We start from the raw sequence: 15,335 nt of genomic DNA, 5'->3' as shown, positions 1-15,335 counted from the left end.
AGTAAAATCCTGAATGGATTCACAGCCCCACCGAAATCAGAGCCACCAGCCTCCACTCACTTCAGCCTTTTAGCAAACTGCACAAAAGCCAGGAAACCACTAAACGATTGGTGGCTGGGCCTCATGTTAAGGAGGGTTCAGCCATCTGGGGAATCCTGGAGTGCCAGATTAGGACCTCAAGTTGGCTGGATTTGGCCCCTGGTCCAGAGGTTTTTCACCCCACCTTTAAAGGCTGTGTGGGCCCCATTGCTCCATCTTTCCACAGATGTCTTCATTTATTTTTAAACACTGGGCAGACTGACCTTCCGCAGTAAATCTTATCCCTGCCCTTTAACATAGTCGGCCTATTGCATTCCCGGGTTAGTATATTCACTAGCTGTGACTATAGTGCTATCAGATAAGTTCAGGGATTGTTTTTGTCATCTGGAAAGGCCTTTAATTGCCAATTTGGCTGTTTAGGAAACTTCTATTACAAAAATAAACATGCCGAGTGCAATCAAAGTTAGTTGCACTTCAATCCAATTGAAATTAATGAGATCTAAACACCTAATTAAGCACTTGAATCATTAATTTCAATGAGATTTAAGCATGACAGAGTCTTTGGGGGTCTTGTTTGTCCATTGTGTTATGGAGTTAAGTGTGCCTCACCTCTATGCCATAGATTATTTGGATAAGACTGAAAAGGCAGGAGGGAAGTAGTTAATTCCCAGCACTGGCTGTCTGATGAAAAGTGGGGAAGAATGGGCAAATCCAGATGCATTGTTGCAGTATCTGGGCCACCTTTCTGCGACAATCCTGACCTCTTGAAATTCCCCACGCTATTTGTGGGCAGAGAAATTGCAGGGAATATTTCACCAAATTTATCCAGGGGGAGGAAAAATTCTCCACAATTTCTTTTTCCCTGAAGGTTGGGGGACAACTGGCAACAGCATCAACTGTGTTGGCAGGCTGGCCCCCATTTTGCATCCACCAGGATGCAGGTGTGAGAGGGTCAGTGTTGTGTCCAGCTCCAGGGAAGAAGTGGAGTTAGTGCTGTGCCAAAATCTGTCCTCCCATTTCCTGACAGTTTCTCTTCCCCCATGAAAGAGGCCTCCATTGTTCTCCCTCATTCTCAGGGTGTTCTTTAATTTATTTTTGTGGTGTTTTGACCATACCTAATCACTGTGAGGCAGCCGAGGGTTCTGTGTGTGTATTTTCTTTCTATGGCACATCTCTCCTTTGCTCTGCAGCCTCCCAGGCTGCCTACGCTCCCTGAGCTGAAATGGCAGGAATAACCTCATAATGTCTTCCCCTGGGCTTTACTTGAAGTATGGGAAGCCCAGGAGACAACAGGATGCTGGAGAGATGATATTAGAGCGAAAGACAGGACACGTGCATACATTCCTTGGCCACCTCCTAAGTAAGGTAAGCACAAGGAACCCAAACCCAACTCTTGGGAATTTCTTCAAAGTTTTCTTCTCCATTGATTTTTTTTAAAGCAAGTTCTTTTCCATTGAATTGAATGAGAATGGTTAAAATAAATGTGGGATAAATTTTCAGCACAGCATCAGAGTGTGTGTGTGTGTGTGTGTGTGTGTGTGTGTAATTTCCTTTCCCTAATTCTACTTTCCTTTCTCTCTCTCTCTCTCTCTCTCTCTCTCTCTCTCTATATATATATATATATATGTAGTCTAGCTTGCTTTTCCCTCCTAGGATTCTCACTTTAAAAGTTAATAGGTGTTGCTCTATGGGAAAGATGGGGTTCGACAGTTCTGTGCCTGATCTCATTTAGGACTTGCATAGCTTTAATAGGCCTAAAGCTATGCAAGTCCTAAATAGGCTCCAGAGGTGTAATCTGATTACAAAAGTGAAAGTGTACACTCAGCACCAGCAAGGTGCCAATCACAGTTGCCTAGTAGTTATGCCAGTACGATACATGCGTTTGTCACCTCCCCGCTCTATATTTCTAGGTGCAGATAGAAAAATGTAATGTGTGAAGTGACTTTCAGCTATGAAGCTCACTGGATGGCCTTCTGTTACTCATTCTCTCTCCATCTAGCCTACTTAGTAGGGTAGTTGTGAAGGTACAATTGGATAACCCCTTGCATGCTGCTTTGAGCTGAAATACAAATGTGATTAGTTAATAAATACAGCTAACAGAGCTGCAATATTTACTGTATTCAGTGTTCAATAAATTAATTGATTACTTGATTTTTTAATAAATGTTTGAATCAACTGAAACAGTGCCCCCGATTCATCAGGAGGCAGATTATATATATAATATTATAATTTTTTACTGCTTTTAATGTTCCTATTTGTATTGTTATAAGGCGGGGGGGTTAAATTGCTGTGCACTGCCTTGATGTGACTGTAGCAAATAAGAGAGTATATGTGGTCCAGAGCCCACAACTACCACCCAGTTGCAAATACTCCTTTCTTAGGGAAGGTTCTGGAGAGGGTAGTAGCAGAACAACTGCATGCACTCTTATCTAGACCCATTCCAACTTGGGTTTTGTCCTGTTTAGGGACTGAATCAGCCTTGGTTGCCCTGATGGATGACCTTTATTGCGAGAGGGACAGGGGGAGTGCAACCCTGTTCATTCTGCTCGATCTCTCATCAGCTTTTGATACCATTGATTGCGGTATCTTTCTGGATCAACTCCGTGGGATGAGTATTGGAGGCACTGTGTTACAGTGGTTCTGGTCCTACCTGCAGGGCTGATTTCAGAGAGTAACATTGGGTGACCATTCCTCAGCCCCTTGGCAGTTGAGCAATAGAGTTCTGCAGTGTACCATCTTGTTCTCAGTGTTATTTAACATCTATATGAAGCTGCTGGGGATTGTGAGGGGATTTGGTGACAAGTGCCATCAGTATGCTGATGACACACAGCTCCGTCTCCCTGTGACATCTGAATCAGGAGAGGCTGTGCAAGTCCTGGACCAGTGCCTGAACTCAGTAATGGGCTCGATGCGGGCCCATAAATTGACACTGAATCCTGGCAAGATGGAAGCCCTGTGGGTGAGTGGTTCCTGAGTCTGGGAGATAGGCTCATTGCCTGTTCTGGATGGGGTTGCACTCCCTCTGAAAGATCAGGTCTGTAGTTTGGGGGTACTCCTGGATCCATCACTGTTGCTGGAGGCCCAAATGGCCATGATGGCTCAGAGTGCCTTTTACCAGCTTCAGCTGGTTCCCCAGCTATGGCCTTTCCTGGACAGGGATGGCTTGGCCACAGTGGTACAGGCGCTAGTAACCTCAAGACTGGATTACTGCAATGCGGTCTATGTAGGGCTGCCCTTAAGGCTGGTCCAGAAGCTGGAGCTAGTGCAGAACGCAGCAGCTTGGCTGTTGTTGGGAGCTGCCCCCTTTCCATCATGTAACTCCTTTGCTGAGGGAACTGCACTGGCTGCCTATTGGCTACTGGGCCAGGTTTAAGGTTTTAGTACTTGTGTACAAGGCCCTGAACAACTTGGGACCAGGGCACCTGGGAGAGCACCTTCTCCCTTACCAACCTGCCTGGTCACTCAGGTCATCGGATGGCCTGCTCCTGGTAGTTCCACATGGACCTATGGCCCAATTGGAGTCTCTACCAGGAGAAGAGCCTTCAGTGAAGCAGTCCCCTTTCTTTGGAACCCCCTGCCCCTGGAAGTCAGGCAGACACCAACACTGTGTTGTTTCCGGTGCCTCCTGAAAGCAGCACTGTTCCAGGAGGCATTCCCTAACTGACCAGCCATGGTTTCTATTGGCATTCTCTTTTCTTTCTTTTTTTAAAGCATAATTTTAATGTGGTATTTTAATCTTTTTATTCTTTGACTATTTTATCTTTTTGCTTTTGAACTGTGGTGCTGGAGAAGACTCTTACGAGTCCCCTGGACTGCAAGGAGGTCAAATCAGTCCATCCTAAAGGAAATCAACCCTGACTGCTCATTGGAAGGACAGATACTGGAGCTGAAGCTCAAATATTTTGGCCACCTAATGCGAAGAGAAAACTCCCTGGAAAAGACCCTGATGCTGGGAAAGACTGAAGGCAAAAGGAGAAGGGGACGGCAGAGGACGAGATGGCTAGATAGCATCACTGATGCAATGAATATGGACTTGAACATGCTCCGGGAGAGAATGCAGGACAGGAAGGCCTGGCATGCTATGGTACATGGGGTCACGAAGAGTCGGACACGAATGAACGACTGAACAACAATTTTATCTTTTATGTTCACTGCTCCAAAATCTGTTTTAGATATGGAGTGGTATACGAATATTGCAAATAAATAAATGTGGAAAACAAACAAACAAACAAATAAATAAATAAATACACCGGGGGTGGGAGTTGGATCCAGATGATGGTACGCGCAACTGGGCTGGTGGAAGTGGACTTCTCCATCCCCTGCTCCCTACTGTAGCCCCTCCAGCCCCCTGAAAATGCTACACAGATTAGGGACCTTGCTGAATGGGGTGAACTGTGCTGCAGCTGGAAGGTGGCGGTGGCAGCTTGTGTGAGCGAAGTCCTTCCAGTCGAAAAAGACAAATCGTGGAACCAACCAAGAGCGTGTGTGTGCATATTTAATACAAGTATAACAATGGAAAATAACAAGCCCCACCTTAAAAGAAGCATTCCAAAGGCTAGGATTCCTGGTGCAAGTAGAACATTCCCAACCATCGCTCCTGAGCGTCCCCTCTCATGGAGTGGACCCAAACCAGCACCCTGGTTCTCTAGGGAACTGGCGGCGATGAAGCGAACGAGACGGAGACTAGAGCAACGTTGGCAGAAAACTCGGAATGGGTCCGATCGAACACGGGCTAGAGCTTATTTGAAAGCCATCCGTGGCAGTGAGGGCGCCAAAGTAGTCTTTCTTTTCTGCCACCATTGCATCTGCAGGGAGCCGGCCAGCAGAGCTGTTTCGAGTGGCCAGGGGCCTTCTGTCCTGGCCCATGTGATAAGAATTCTGACCACTCGACAGCCCACTGTGAACAATTTGCTCAGCACTTTGCTGATAAAATCGCTCGGATCCATTCTGACTTGGATGCTGTAATTGATGCAGATCCTGTGGATGTCACTTTGCCTCCTGCTTGTTCAGTGTTGATGGATTCTTTTCGATTTGTGCAGCCCGAGGATGTGGACAGGATCTTTGGAGCGGTGAGAGCCACCATGTGTATGCTGGATCCTTGCCCCTCCTGGCTTATTAAAGAGGCCAGAGGAGGACTGGCTGCGTGGATAACGGGAGTGGTTAAAGCCTCTTTGAAACAAGGTATTGTTCCATTATGCTTAAAAGAGGCGGTTGTGAGACCTCTGTTGAAGAAGCCTTCCCTGAATTCCACCATACTAGATAACTATCATCCAGTCTCTAACGTACCATTTTGAGGCAAGGTATTAGAGCATGTGGTGACCTCCCAGCTCCAGGGGTTCCTGGATGAAACGGATTATCTTGATCCATTTCAATCTGGTCTCAGGCCTGGGTATGGGACGGAGATGGCTTTGGTCGCCTTGGTGGATGACCTATGCCAGGAACTAGACAGGGGGAGTGTGTCCCTGTTAGTTCTGCTGGACCTCTCAGCCATGCTATTTAATATCTACATGAAACCGCTGGGAGAGGTTGTCTGGAGTTTTGGAGTTTAGTGCCACCATTATGCTGATAATGCCCAGCTCTACTACTCCTTTCCACCAGATTCCAAGGAAGCTGTTTCTGTTCTTAACCAGTGTTTGGCATCAGTAATGGACTGGATGAGGGAGAACAAATTGAAACTTAATCCAGACTAGACAGAAGTGCTCCTGGTCAGTCGAAAGGCAGATCAGGGAATAGGGATTCAGCCTGTGTTGGATGGGGTTACACTCCCCCTGAAGACTCAGGTTTGCAGTTTGGGGGTGCTCCTGGATTCAGCCCTAAGCCTGGATGCTCAGGTTTCAGCGGTGGCCAGGAGTGCTTTTGCACAGTTCAAACTAGTGCGCCAACTATGCCCGTTCCTGGAGATGTCTTATCTGGCCACGGTGACACATGCCTTAGTTAAATCCCATTTGGATTACTGCAACGCACTCTACGTGGAGCTGCCTATGAAGAGTGTTAGGAAACTGCAGTTGGTTCAAACAGCTGCTGCCAGACTGTTGACTGGGGCTGATTACAGGGAGCATACAACTCCCTTGTTAAATCAGCTTCACTGGCTTCCAGTCTGTTTCCAGGCATAATTCAAAGTGCTGGCTATGACCTATAAAGCCCTATACGGCTCCAATTCAGGTTATCTGAAAGACCGTATCCTACCTTATGAATCTGCCCATGTCCTGAGATCTTCTGGGGAGGCCCTTCTCTCAGTCCCACCACTGTTACTGACACATTTGGTGGGAACCAGGGAGAAGGCCTTCTTGGTGGCTGCCCCACAGCTGTGGAACACCCTTCCCAGGGAAGCTAGGATGGCTCCCTCCTTGAGGTGTTTCCAGAGGCAGACTAAAACATTCTTGTTCCAGCAGGCCTTTGGGACATAGTTGGCACCTGGGGGTAAGCTGCTAAAATGTTGTTTTAAAATGCTGTTTTAATGTTTTAATATAATTTTAATTATATTGTTGTTTAATTTATATTTTAACTTTTGTATATCTTCATATGTTTTAATTGTATATGTTTTAATTTTTATAAGCCACCTTGTGTCCAGTACTGGGAAAAAGGAGGGGTATAAATAAATAATTATCATCAATGTAAGAACCACTAACAGCACAATACTATACTTAAAAGTAAGTCCTACCGAGTTCAGTGGGGTTTAGGCTCAAGTAAGTGGGCATAGGATTGTATCCTAAGACTGTTTCATTAAAATCCCTGACACTCATCAGCCACCCATTTACATGGCCACATTCACAAAACCATCTCGACCCTCCAAGGGTTTATGAGGAGTTATAGAAATTATATATTAAATAATCGGATTGGATTACTGAAGGGATTCATAAAGTGCGACAGGTCACGTAGACTGGAGGGAAATGTATGAAATATAAAGGGATGGGGGGGTAGTAGGGGGAGGAACTCACAGCAGATGTTTCAGCAGCTGGCAACATGATAGCATCTGTGACTCCCTCTCCTTTTTGCAGCAGGCAATGCCAATGGTGCCTTCACGGGACAATTGGTCTTTCTTTTACTTGGCAAAGTATCTTTCCCCAGTGAGGCCCCATCACCACGAAAAGGAAAAGAGTCTCCTGCTCTTCTCCTCCTCCTGACTCCTGCTATTCTGTCTGATATGTTCCCTGCTCATAGGCACAACAATGCTGGGCCCTCTTCTTCTTCTGCAGGGGTACAGCTTGTGTGCAGCACCGGTGACATGTTGTGGATAGGCTAGCTAATCACAGGCACATACAGGTTTCCCTTGCATGGCCAGCTCTTGGCACTGCCTTCAGTCTGCCCAGAATTGCAAGCACTGCCCATCACACTTGTGACCTGGTAAAGCCACGTAAAGTGCTCAGTGAATCAGTAAGGACTTGCAAGCATCCAAAGCGCAAAATTTTAGCTTTTGCAGTTCTCAGAGGGCAAGTTCCCCTCAAAAGTGCAAAATGGACAGGGAGGGAAAGTAGGGCTGAAAGAGTCAGAGTCAACTGTAGATCCGGCTGGTTTCACATTTTGCCAAGGTTCAATTCTGTATTCACATAATTTACATGGGATCCTTAGTCACGAGAAATGCTGCAATTACTGTAACATGTGACATACATCATTGAAACCTTGATTGCACAAGGGCTGAGTCTCCATTATCTCTTTTCACTCATTTATGTCCACAATTGAGCTTCATCGATAGAAGTACCACTTATATCACCTGCAGGGCAGCACCCAAACCCATTTTGTACTGGTATCATCCACAGTATGCAGGATTAGGTGGTGTGATGAGTTTGACAGTGCTGTGAATGGAAGCAAAGAACCACATCATGCCATTTTTAAAGGCACAGTTCTCCTGTACTGCCAGGTTATGTGCAGTGGTGATGTCTTGGCCTTGGATTGGGGAGCTCTGGGTTCAAATCCCCATGATGTGCAGAGGGTGAGCTTACTTCACAGCATTGCTATGAGAATAAAAAGGGATAACTTGTCATATCCTACAATGAGGACCTATGAGTACTAAACAGATGTATCAGGTGTAATAAAAATTTCCAGAGGGGTAGCCCTGTTATTCTTTTGCAGCAAAAACAACGAAGAGTTTTGTGGCACCTTAAAGGCTTAGCAAATTTATTAGGGCACACATAAGCATTCATGGACTAGGGCACACTGCCTCTAGTCCATTAAAGCTTATAGCATGATAAATCTTTAAGGTGCCACAACAGTGGTTGATATAATAAATAATACCCACAATGCTTCTTTCCTAAAGCTGTGAGAAACCACAACATACACAGTGTCTAAAATTATTTGTTGGGCGTCTTATCCCATTTCTTGCACATAACCCTAATAATTGGTGTGACCAATGTATCACCAGTTTTGCTTTCTCACATGGTATGGGTTCACCACTGGAGCTCAGTGGTAGAGCCCCTGCTTTGCATGAAGAATGTCCCAGATTCAACCCCCAGCTTCTCCAGGTAGGACTAGGAAAGTATCTTTCCTGAAACCTGGAGAGCCGCTGCAGTAAGTGTCAACAATACTGACTAGATGGACCAACGGTCCAGCTGTATAAGGCAGCTTCCTGTATTGCTACATAAATTCAGATGATTCATTTCAGTTCTAGCAACAACAGGTAAGATCAATACCACTGGAAGACTGGAGGTCTGGAGGGGATTAATGAAGCCAGAAGTACTCCTAGAGACTCCCTTAATAGTCAATGACAAACTTGCCCATCCTTTTTAGGGAAGCTACAGGTAAAGGACCCAAGATGGCTAGGAGATGGCTGGAGAAGATGGCTAACCCTTATTCCCCCCATTCTATCCAGAGGGAGGAGATAAGCCAGCTGTGTGTGGAAAACAATCAAAGCAGTTTTTGAGGGACACAGAGACAGAAAAACAGAATGGTGAGCTGTACACTCTTTGGACTGGGGCGGGGGCATCTCTCAAGAGTTCTGATGTGGGGCAGTGCATTTAGTTGTCTGTTGGAGTTGAAGCTGTGCTCAGTCTGTATAGTTGTAAATGAACTCAAATATTACCAAACACCAATAAGACTCCAGTGACCTCTTTCGAAAGGAAACCAAACCTGGATAAGTGCTGCAGTCCTGAAACAACTCACCATTCGGAGAGGTGGGAGTGTGTAACAATACCCTTGACACTGCAAATTATTTCTTATGTGCACATGACACACTGTAATGCTGGATGGGAAACACAGAGGAAACACCCCTTAACCAGGGTCACGGTGAAAGGCACACCCCTAGGCAGCGCTAGCATACCTGAGGTCAAGGGGGGGTTGGGGGCACTCAGGAACTATACCACTGAGCACCCGAGTTGAGGAAAAGAATTGGACTTCAAGCAGTCTCAGGAAATCCAGGTTTTCCCTGATAAGCTCTGGGGTGGCTGCGGGTTGGCCACAATGTCATGAATCCCTAATGACCTCAATAGACAGACAGCTCAGAGTAAATCACTGGTGGAGACACACACACACACACACACACACACACACACACCATCTTTTCTGCTCATCAGATACATTCCCATGCCTTCTAGAGCTCAGCATATAAAAAGATAGAATGATTTTTTTTTTTTTTTTGTCTAATCCATACTTTACAGATGCTTCAGATGAGAGATCACACCTCACTGAACAGGCATGAACCATATTAGAGGAAGGGATTCGCTAAGTCTCCTAAAGGAATAGGCTGGGGGGAGGGGGAGTGGAGGGAAGAGGTGTTGGTGTTGGATTTAAAACAAAGTCTTTTGTTTTTATCTCAGGTAGATACTAAGACCATGAAAGTGTTATCCCAGACTCCGTTAAATACAGAAGTAATGCTGTATCATTGGCAGAGATTAGCAACAAAGTGTAAGCTTACATTTTATTTGTATTTGGTCCATTTTCCTCTTATCCCATTTGCTACTTCCCTCATGTCCAAAAACTCCCTACTTGTGGAGAGCTAGTATGTCAGGAAGAAGAGCTGTAGCTAGATTTCTACCCATTGTGCTATATGTAGGGGTGTTTTTATTGTGTGGAAGACCACAGAGATTTGAACTCCTCAATCTGCTCTTCTTAAGTGGTATGGTCCCAGGTGGTTGTACTTTGCGATTTTTCTGAACATGTAGAATTGGTTCTTTGATACACTGTTCTACATATAAAAGCATGAAATATATTTTGTTCACATTCCAGGGGTATAAACCAATGGGGAATTTTTCATCTGGCTTTTTACTTAGGATTTTTTAAAGTCAAATGTATACAGCTTCTGCCATTGTTCTTCATGACAACTCAGGGATTTCACAGAAATTAAGTCAACGGTCCACTTTGTTAAATGTTTTCTATCTTTACCCTTTCAGTATAAAGTGGTATCTAACCATGTCAGGATTTTCTTAAATAATTCCACCCCTGGGCCTAGAGCTTGTTTTTGGTTTGGGTTTTGTTTTGTTTTGTTCATGGTGCAGTGATGGATCTCCATTGCTTTAAGAGTTAGATTCTCCTGAATACTTAAGGCATGGCTTAAAGGAGGCTGCTGAACTGATTCTGTCAAGAAGGGTTTGTATATTTTTCAGGGCTCGTTAGGGAAAAGGGGGAATATCTAAATGCATTTTGACATTTGTATTTCGAATGTTATCTGTCAAATATGCCAGGGACAGGATAACAAATTTCCTAAGCACCACTGTAGCTATTTAACATATCAATAGCAATATGTAACTTATACATATGATTTAGGCTGAAAGTCAAATGTATAAAGACACAAGGAGATATGATATTAGATATGAAAAGAACCATGTAAGCCACCTAGGGTTCCTTGCAAGAGGAAAAAGGAAAATACAATATATATGTATTGGTAGGTAGGTAGGTAGGTAGGTAGGTGAATCATGAAGATGCATAGGATGGTTGTAGGATAACATATGTTGTTGGAGCCTTCTTACAAAGACTGATGGGAATAAACATAACACAAGGTATTAATGGCTATAGAGCAGGATACGGCAACCTCCAGCCTGTGACCCTAATCCAGCCCATGCTGGAACCCAATCCGCACCTGCCCTCCCCAAGCTCCATGCCCTCCCAAAGCCATGGTGCAAAGGAGAATCCCCAGCTTATCTCCAAGATCAGAGATCAGAGATAAACTGGGGATTCCTCTGTGGCAGCTCCCATGCTGCTTGAGCTCCTCAAGAAAGCATGCTGAGCAGCCCAACTCAGCCAGGACTTGCAGAAGCCATTTCCTGCAAGCCCCCGCTCAGTCCCCTTTCTCCGTGCAGAGAGAGGCACACAGGTCCATGTCTCTCTCTGCATGAAGAAAAAGAAAATTTAAATGGGTGGGGTGGATGACATCATGCCAGAGGAGGGGCTCTGGAGGAGGCCCTGCCCCTTGATGTCATCTGGCCCTCCAGTTTGGTACGGGGTGGGGTGGGTGGGGTGTTAATCCAGCTCTGAGACCAAAAGCGGTTGCTCTCTCCTGCTGTAGAGAACCTTCTGTGTTAGCCATTAACATAAACCTCAACTAGATTCATCATCACAATTCTGCAAATACTGGCAGCATAATCCCAAGGTAAGAGGTGAAAATGCTCATGAGAACCTTCCAGGTACATTCTACACAGTATTAGGCTGCAATCCTATACCCACATCTGGGAGTAAATCCCAGTGGACTCGGTGGAGATACTTCTGAATAGAAAGAAATCGAAATGCACCGTTCATGTGTTTCCAAACTAAGTTTTTATTATGCAATCACTCTGCCTCACTCTCAGAATTTTAGAGGGGGTTCAGATCATCTTTGACTTGTAGCCCTCCTGTGTGTTCCCCTACTGTTCTTCCATCTTTTTTCTTACCAGAAGGAGGAAAATACAAAATAGCTGCTCCGTGTCTTCTGAATGGTAGCACTAGGAGCTTTCCATCTGGAAGCACCCTTCATGAGCAAACCAGATAATAAAATTAGTCAAGGGATTTTTTCCCCATAAATGGAGGCAGTGAGGATGTGAAAGAACATTGGAATATAAGAACAACCACCCTGAATCAGACCAAGGGTCTACCTAGTCCAACATTCTGTTCACACAGTGGCCAACCAGCTGCCTGTGGGAAGCCACAGGACATGAGTGGAACAGCACTCATTTTCCCCAGCAACTGGTAACCTAATGTGTCTGATTACAGATAACACCACTGTGTTGTTGTGCATCTACCACTGGGTTTACTTAATTCCCTATCTTCTCCCTGGCCCTGGCCATGCTAATGGCTGCAAGCGGGGCCTCCCATTTATATTTCAGTTGTTCAACCATTTCTGCCAATGGTACTAAATCAGTCCCATTTCAAGGTGATCTGACAGATACATTTCCAGAGAGCCCCATTAAATTCTTATTCCTATTCTAATGCTTCATTTTAATAACATACAGCAGGTCCTATTATTACATTAAATTAAAATGCATTGCATTGGATACATTTTGGGATGGGGTGTATTTGCATTGCCAAGGCTAAAGCAAGGTCCCTCCTAGCCTAGCTTGCTATGTATTAGATTAGCCACATTGATTTGTACACAGAGAATGCACAAACTGATGACACGTTGTACTACAGTGTTATAACTAAAGTGCCAATGAAATATAATGTAATGCAAAGAAATGTAATTTGTTCTCAGCTGCATTCATGAACTGGGCTCCAGGGCGAGCAGGGACAAGGCTAAATGGAAAGCCAAAGCGTTGGCTTGTCTAATTTACTTGAAATCATGCATGGGGGGCACTGATGGGGTTTTGTTTTAGCTGATTATTATATTTGCTCACTGGCCTGTTACAGTTTCCCAGCAAAAGAAGAATCAGACCTCATGAGTTAATTACCTAGCCAGCCTCCAACCTCCATACTATGCCAATGCAGGCACAAAGATGAAGGAGGGGGTGTGCTAAGAGAGGGGTTGGCATGAATTCTGGAATAGGCTTCAGAAGGTATGAACTTCTGTGAAGAGGGTTGGCAGAAGTGTTATTCCTTAACTCAAGGTTGCCATTTCAGTCTATGTTGGGTTCACTGGGGAAGGTTGGTTGGTTGGTTGGTTTTAAATCTCATTGAAAATCAGTGGGGAAGACAGGTATGACTTTCATACTAGAGTGCCACCAAAATGTCTGTGGTATCAAGGTCAAACAGGTGATGCACCTGGCAAAGTGTAAGTGGGCCTGGGCCATGGGTCTTATGTATGGGTTTCTGATTCTCATTCCTGCTGTCCTCTGAACAGGAATTCCTGCCTCCTTATAAGGGACACTTGGTTAGAAATGTTTGTACTTGAGCACAATACTAAAGTAAAAAGTATGCACGCTGAGCATCAAGATGTGAAATGTGTGTACATGTGTCTTTTTTGACAATCTCTCCTTTTGTTGTTGTTGTTGTTCAGTCGTTCAGTCGTGTCCGACTCTTCGTGACCCCATGGACCATAGCACGCCAGGCCTTCCTGTCCTGCGCTCTCTCCCGGAGCGTGCTCAAGTTCATATTCATTGCATCCGTGATGCTATCTAGCCATCTCATCCTCTGCCGTCCCCTTCTCCTTTTGCCTTCAGTCTTTCCCAGCATCAGGGTCTTTTCCAGGGAGTTTTCTCTTCGCATTAGGTGGCCAAAATATTGGAGCTTCAGCTTCGTTATCTGTCCTTCCAATGAGCACTCAGGGTTGATTTCCTTTAGGATGGACTGATTTGACCTCCTTGCAGTCCAGGGGACTCGTAAGAGCCTTCTCCAGCACCACAGTTCGAAAGCATCAATTCTTCGGTGCTCAGCCTTCCTTATAGTCCAGCTCTCACAGCCATACATTACTAATGGAAAAACCATAGCTTTGATTAGACGGACCTTTGTCGGCAAGGTGATGTCTCTGCTTCTTACTATGCTGTCTAGGTTTGCCATAGCTTTCCTCCCAAGGAGCAAGCGTCTTTTAATTTCATGGCTACAGTCACCATCTGCGGTGATCTTGGAGCCCAAGAAAGTAAAATCTGTCACTGCTTCCATTTCTTCCCCTTCTATATGCCAGGAAGTGATAGGGCCAGATGCCATGATCTTCGTTTTTTTAATGTTGAGTTTCAAACCAGCTTTTGCACTCTCCTCTTTCACCCTCAACAAGAGGCTCTTGAGATCCTCTTCACTTTCTGCCATTAGGGTGGTATCGTCTGCATATCGGAGGTTGTTGATAATTCTCCCGGCAATCTTAATTCCGACCTCTGATTCATCCAACCCGGCATTTCTCATGATGTACTCTGCATATAAGTTAAATAAGCAGGGTGACAATATGCAGCCTTGTCGTACTCCTTTCCCAATTTTGAACCAATCGGTTGTTCCATCTCTGGTTCTTACTGTTGCTTCTTGACCCTCATACAGGTTTCTCAGGAGACAGGTAAGGTGGTCTGGTACTCCCATCACTTATGGCTTCACTGAGTTACGCAAGCCCCTTTGCCACAACAAGGCAGTGATCCATGAAGGGGAATCTCTCCTTTAAAATACACTAAAATACACTTCAAAATACAGCGGAGATCAGGAAAAGATCAAGCAGCCCCTTATCTATATTTCCCCCAAAGGGAGAAGAGGCAAACGCAGTCCTAGGGATGTTTACTCAGACAGAAGTTCTGCTTTGTTCAGTGGGGCTTATTCCCAGGCATTTCTGACCACCTGATTTGTAGTGATAGCCAGACATGTCGATCTGGCAGTATTCATACACAAGTATATTATCCCTTTAGATGTTGTCACTAGGATCCAGGGTCAGTTCTTCTATGCCAGGAGTTGGCAGCTTGTAGCCCTCCAAATGTTTTGGCCTACAATTATCATCATCCCTCACCACTGGCTATGCTGGCTAGGCCTGATGGGAATTGTAGGCCAAAACATCTGGAGGGCCACAAGTTGCCCACCCCTGTATCTATGTACACTGTGGAGACCAGGGGCCTAATTACTAGTGCTGGGCCAAAAACGTCTCCCACATTTTTTTTCAACCATTCTCATTCAATTTGATAGAAAAGAAATTGCTTTTGAAAAGAAATTCAAAGGAGAAGAAATTTCTGAGAAAGTATAGGTTGGGTTTGGGGTTCTTGTGCTTACCTCACTTAAGAGGTGGCCATGGAGCTTAATTTACTTATAAGGTGGCCATGGAATGTTTAGAGATTCATTGTACACTAATCTCTGTGGCAGCCTGTAGCCTTCTCAGCTTCCCACACTTCAGTTAAAGCCATCATGAGGAAGACATCATGAGGGAATTCCTCCTGTGGGGCTTTTTCAATTCAGCAATGGCAGGTGACCTGGGAGGCTCCAGAGCAATGGAAAGATGTGTAATAGAGAAAACACACACAGCACCCTCAGCCACCTTGCAATAATTTTTGTTGTTG

This window comes from Heloderma suspectum, chromosome 1, assembly GCF_057233095.1.
Source record: "Heloderma suspectum isolate Gila_16-S chromosome 1, 16-S_ref, whole genome shotgun sequence".
Lineage (NCBI taxonomy): Eukaryota > Metazoa > Chordata > Lepidosauria > Squamata > Helodermatidae > Heloderma > Heloderma suspectum.
Note: the sequence above shows the minus strand (reverse complement) of the source record.